This window comes from Nannospalax galili, unplaced genomic scaffold (genome assembly GCF_000622305.1).
Source record: "Nannospalax galili isolate Female #2095 unplaced genomic scaffold, S.galili_v1.0 scaffold2937, whole genome shotgun sequence".
Classification (NCBI taxonomy): domain Eukaryota; kingdom Metazoa; phylum Chordata; class Mammalia; order Rodentia; family Spalacidae; genus Nannospalax; species Nannospalax galili.
The window spans coordinates 138,278-145,169 of NW_008339366.1; positions in this window are offsets into that span (position 1 = coordinate 138,278).

Here is a 6,892-nt window from a genome sequence, read left to right on the forward strand (position 1 = left end):
CTTATCAGGTATGTGATTTGTAAATATTTTTCTCCCAAAACATGAGCTGCCTTTTTACATCGTTAGTTGTTTCCTATGATGAATAAAATAACTTTAATGTCATTCCACATGCCAGTTTTTAATTCTTGTGTGAACGTTTTGGTGTCACATAAAAAAACAAGCACATTGGAAACACCAATCCTAGCTTTCTTCTTATGTTTTATCTAGGAATTTTATGATTTCAGGTATTTGCAATTGTCTTCAGTTTATGTAAGTTTTTTCCTGTTGGGTTTATGGAGCCAGGGTATTACTCCACAGCCTAGGCTGACTTAGAACTCATAAATTATGTAGCCCAAGTTGGCCTTGAACTTGCTACAATCCTCCTGCCTCAGTCTCCCAATTCTAGGATTACAAGTTTGAGCAGCCACATCTTTTTTGTTGTTTTTGTTTATCGTAGAAGGATTCAATTTCATTTTTTTTTTTTTGCACAGATATCCAGTTTCCCCATCATCATTTGTTGAAGAGATTATATTTTCTTATGATTTATTCTTAGTACTTTCAGTTGCTGCTTTAAAATATAATTAGAATTAAACCATTCAGATGATAATGTCAGGAGGAAACACTTCATATGACATTGAAGAGTAAGGTACCCAAAATAATTTTAATTGCATAGCTTTTCATCTCTAGTACTATTCAGATTAGCTGTGGAGGACTCTTTGGTCCTTTAAATGCCTGTCAGAGCTTGTTGAAATCAAGGCATTGGAGCAGGAAAGATGAGGCAAGACATCAGGTGATTCGGGAAGCAGGTTTTGTTTAGGCAGCAGCATGGTCCAGAGGACTTATGTCTCAAAGTCTGAACCCAAAAGGAGGAAGCGTTCATCTTTTATATCTTAGGCAGTGAGTTGCAGTGACAAGGAAACCTATATACATTGGTTGATAACAGCAGAAGTCTTAAAACCAGGTAGATTATTATAGATTTGGAAGGAAACAAATGCTTAAAAATCACCTTTCTGAAAGTCTCTGCAGAAATCTCCATGTGAGAAAAATAAAAAGAGGAACCCGAGGCTAGCACTGGGTGAGTGGCAGCATTCCTACCACAGACCTGTCAGCAAACATCCTGCTGACAAGTTAGTATAGCCGCATGAAGAGAGGGAAGGATTAAAATCCTCATTTGGGGGACTGGAGAGGTGACTCGGTGGTTAAGAGCACTGGCTGATCTTGCAGAAAACCTGGGTTTGAGTCCTAACACCCAATATGGCTAGCAACAATCTCTAACTCCAGTTTCAGGGGACTCTATGCCCTCTTCTGACCTCTGGGGGCACTGAACAATACAGGTGCACTTACATACATGCAGATAGTACATTCATATACATAAAATAAAAATAATAAATAGAATATTTAAAATTCTTATTTTCCTTGAATATTCAATCAGGCTCTATCTACATCAGCATCAGTACATAATTTTAGCGTGCTTCTTACCTCCATTTCCTGACCCTCGAGTTTCATCATGGACCCTTGCCAGATTCTACCATTACAACTTATATACCTCTGGACCTCTCTCTTACTGAACCAGGAGTTTTCTATGTCTACTTTTAGCTATATATAGTCATTTATCATTACCAACACTATTATCTCTCAGACAAGGTAAGATATTCTCCCCTTCTTCAATCATGGCAGAAATGCAGTCACAGAATTCCGTACAGATCCCAGTGCCTGCCTCTGGAATTCACTCTTACTTTTCTTGTTAAGTTGTAGAGACTCATAAGAAAGTCATGATTTCTGTATGTCACAGTTCCCTGTCCCAACTGCAAAGGTCCCATGGACTGTCTTACCATGACAGAAGGCAGGTTGACATCTTACAGTGGTCATAGCAATGCTTGACAGTCAGACTTTTTTTCAGGTTGTTTAATGATATGGAGACCAATTCAACAAGGACTCCTGAATTAGTAGGTATATGTCTATTCATCCTTTGATTTATTTAAGACTCTTCCTTCCTTGTTCCTGGACATGGTAATGAGTCCCAAAGGTCTGCAGTGCCTTTGACATAGTTTATCTGTGGACTTATGACCTCTGTTCCAGCTTTCTTCATCTCCTATCTCACCAATGGTTTAATCCTTTCTTCACGGTCCTCCAGAATTGCCAATTCATCATTAGCAAAGTTTCTTGTTTTGTCTCACTCATTCCACTCTATTTGTGCCTCTCACCAGTCTGTCTTCCAAAACAACCAATAGTTCTTAGTGTTTATCTTCCCCTTCTGGAGTCATACAATAATTTAAAATGCATTTTATTGTTAGGACACTAAAGTGTTGAATCATTCTTGAGCCTCCATCCTTTATGCACAACACTTTCTTTTTCTTCTGAGGACGTTTTTTCATTAAACATTTTCAGGTATGTATAGTTGGGATTGACACTAGACCCAGTTATGACTGGTTCTGTGAAAATTACATACCAGGCAACATAGTGCATCCAAGTGACAGTCATACTGTACAATTCATGGATGGGCAGATAACCACACCATAACAAGGACAGGAGTCCTTGGTTTAAATTTTGGGACTGAAAACTTTTTCTTCAAAATAAATGTTCCATTTTCCACTGGACACAGATTAGAGATATTATTGACAGCCTCAGTGCTTCTAGAGGAGAAATATTCCTTGACAATGGAATTCAACCTAGGAAAGCAGAGGCATGAGATAGAGGAAAGAAATCATATCTCTTGACAATGGAATCTTCTCTAAGAGAGCATAGATGAGAGCCCAGGAACAAAACTTATGCCCTGGCTACATCATCTGGCTCTGAATAAAGCCAAGCCCTAACTGGATCATCTCTATATTTCTAGGGACTGAGACAATGGTCCTGTGGATTGGTCAAGTCATTTTGGGCTAACCCCTAAGTCCCTTGACTCTTATGTAAATCCTGTGAGGATTAGTAATAGTATCTTTCTTTCACTAAAAATTAATAGGAATAGAGAACTCACATGATTTTCTCAAAATAATATAGCTAGCATTGGTGTTTTAACGTCAGGTTAATAAGATCCAAGAATAGAAATTACTTGAAAGACTCGCTCCCCTCAAATTTCACTCAAAAAATTTTTTTCTGTGGTTGGAGAGATGGTTCACTGGTTAAGAGTACTGGCTGCTCTTGCAGAGGACCCAGCACCCACATGGTGACTAACAACCAGCCATAATTCAAGTTCCAGAGGATCTGATGCCCTCTTCTGGACCCCATGACCATTGCATGCTTGTGGTGCACCTATATACATGCACATTCCTACACACATAAAATAGAAATAAATATTTTTTTAAAGCTTGAAATCTTTTAGTTTTGATTATTTTGTACATGTATACCATGAACTATCATATCTATTCCCATTTCCCTCTAACTTCCTCCATATTCCATCACATTCTCCCCCAACTTTGTCTTTAATTAAATTTTTCTTAAAAATACTTTATTATCATTTTATTTTATGTGTATGAGTGTATCATCTGCATGTAGGTAAGTGTACCCGTGTCATGCAATGCTGGAGGAGGTCAAAAGATGGCATTTGATTCCCCGGAACTGGAGTTACAGAAGGTGGTTAGCTATCATGTAGGTGCTGGAAATCAAACCTAGATCCTTTGCAAGAGCTGCCAGAGCTCTTAACCACTGAGCCATCTCTCCAGACCCATGTCTTTGTTCTTAATTATGAGACAGGGTCTCTCAGTAGCCACATCTGGCCTAGAACTCAAAACGTAGACCAGGCTAGCCTCAATTGCACAGAGATCCCACCTGCCTCTGCCTCAGGACTGCTGAGATTAAAGGCATGGGCCACCATGTCCAGCTAGATGTTTTCATTTTCTATAACCCACTAAGTCCAGTTAGTGCTACCCATAGGTGCATGGGTGTGGGGACTTCCACCGGAGTATGGGAAACCTATTAGTTGTCATACCCTCAATAGAAGATATCTAGAATGATCTCTTCCTCCACTAACTGTCTTGCTCAAAAGCCTATGGCTGGGGATATTATAGGCCCTGGAATAGAGCCTGGTATTATTACTTTGCTACATGGTCATGCTGTCAAATTGCCTTTGGGATATTGATGTTTAAACCTGTAAACCTGACCTACTCTCAGCTTTGGTCAGAGAAGCTTCTTTTTGCAGTGGGTGGCAATCAATGGTTAAACGTAACTGGTTAAAGAGCTGGGAATGAGACTGAGAGCTCACTGCAGATTTTGATGCTCCCCTATTCTTTTGTTTTTGTTGTTGATGACAGAGTCTCCGTGTAGCCCCAGGTGACCTGGAACTTTCTATGTAGACCAGGCTGGCTTGGATCTCACAGGTACCTCCTGTCTCTGCCTCCTAAGTGCTGGGATTAAATGCATGTGCCACCAGGCCTGGGTTGCTTCCATAATCTTACTAGAAAACTTGGTGATGATGCATAGACTTTCGCAGTTTGATAGCTTTGCACAAGGCTGTCCATCATCCAATCAGATCCTCCCCTGAATCCCTTGCCCTCATCCAGGACTGCATCCCTGACTCCCTTCTCTGTGTATTTGAAATATAAGCACATTTTACACAATATTCATTATAACTACCAAAGTTCAAAAGTGACTGATTTATTGATGTACTGATTTCAGATGAACTAAGTCAAATGGTTTCAAGCATATTGTTTTGATTTCTGATCCAGATGAAACTAATTACAATGAAATTTACTCCAATGGGAAATTTTAAAAACCAATTTTCTACCACTGATCCTTGTGATTACAAAGTGATTTTTAGGGCTTTGAAAAATGCCACTTAGGGTCATTCTGATTGTGTGGTTCTATCACCCCCTCCAAAAACAATATACATACGCACATTAGAAAGTGGATATTACCCACTCAACAAACACTGTTTGAACACCTGCCTGGGAGACAACCCTTCACCCTTTCAGGAACTTGGGTCATGAACTCCACAGTGGTCTTCCCTAGCCACACAGCTTACAGCAGAAATCTCTTCCCATCACCCAGTCTAACTCCCATTACCCCTCTTTACCATTTTGTCACAGCACTCATTACTAATGGAAATTAACACATATCTATTTGGGAGATCATGATGAGGTTGAATCTCCTGTGTGAAGACACGTTTATTACTCCCTGTAGAATCCTGAAGGAGGAGTGTTTCTACCTTTTGCTAGTCTGCTTCCTTATATCCACAGAGGAAATTGGGTAAATTGGATAAATGTATAAGTTCGCTAGAGAATGTTTCTCCCATGGCACACAATGTTATGAATAAATCAATGCATCTTATTTTTTTTTTTGAGACAGGGTCTCGTGGAACCTGGAAATCGCCATGTTGGTCATATTAGCTGGCCTGTGAGCCTCCAGGATCTGCCTGTCTCCCTGGTCCCCAGCACTGAGGTTAGATATGCACAACCACCCCAAGCTATTTTAAGTGGTTGCTGGAGATCCAAACTCAGGTTCTCATGCTTGTGCAGCGTACTTTACCCACCAAGCCATCTCCGCAGTCCTAGGTATTTCCTTGTAGTGTATCATCCTGGTTAGACTTAGTACATCAACTAGCCTTTACTATGTTAATGTCCCAATGATTTGCACTTAAGATGTTGCATGGCTTCAGGTTGTTCTGTCCTTCTCTCCTCTGGGTTCCTTTAATCATGTCCAACACTACAACTGCACTTGTTTACTGAACTTTACAAAAAATCCAACATTCTCCATTCTAGAGCTCAGGTGACACTGGAGTGGCCAGCCTCCCTCTTCCACCGACTGGCCCTTCCATCTGTGATGATGTGATGATGGTTATTCATCCTTATCTCCATGCAGAAGGAATCTCCCCCTCATTTAGACTTCTAGAACAATTGTTCTAGAAATCACTCTGGTTTCTTTACATGCCAGTCTGAGAAGTGGGTATTTTATTCTGTGGATCAGGGAATGCCTAAAGATTCTGGGAGGAAGCCTGAGATTGTTTTGATGGAGTTATAAGATTCAGATGAGATGAGAGAAGGTGGTGCAAGACACTGGAAGCCGTTAGTGCCCCACGAAGACAGGGAGTGTTGTGATTGGATAAGAGGCAAGGAGCTGGGGACAGGGGAGCTGGTCTCGGTGGGTGCAAGGAGAGTGGGAACACTGTCCAGAGAAGGGTTCTGAAGGGTAATGGGAGGGGGGAAAAACAGTCAGCAGTGGGTACCACTGGCCAGCCTGAGAAAGTCAGCCACCCTTCATGCCTCCTCGCTGCCTCCTGTCATTGTTCCACCCTCCTCAGTCTGGCCTCCATTGAGTGCAGTGTAACCTGCAGTTTTCTGTCAAGAAATCAGGCAAATGTCCAAGACAGAGCTAGAACGGCTGTCCATTGTCATTTCCCATGCATCTATTAAACACCAGTTGAGCATCTAACACGTCATATGTGACCTGTTCTGAGCACTGAAAACAGAGCAACGAATAGAACGAAGTTCTTGTCCTCCTCAAGTTTGCATTCTAGAAGGGAGAATTATGTACTAAGCATAAACACCCAAATAGATATGTGTTAATTTCCATTGGTAATGAGTGCTGTGACAAAATAATAAAGTGGGGTAATGGGAGTTAGACTGGGTGATAGAAAGAGATTTCTGCTGTAAGCTGTGTGGCTAGGGAAGACCACTGTGGAGTTCATGACCCAAGTTCCTGAAAGGGTGAAGGGTTGTCTCCCAGGCAGGTGTTCAAACAGTGTTTGTTGAGTGGGTAATATCCACTTTCTAATGTGTGTATATATATTGTTTTTGGAGGGGGTGATAGAACCACACAATCAGAATGACTCTAAGTGGCATTTTTCAAAGCCCTAAAAATCACTTTGTAATCACAAGGATCAGTGGTAGAAAATTGGTTTTTTAAATTTCCCATTGGAGTAAATTTCATTGTAATTAGTTTCATCTGGATCAGAAATCAAAACAATATGCTTGAAACCATT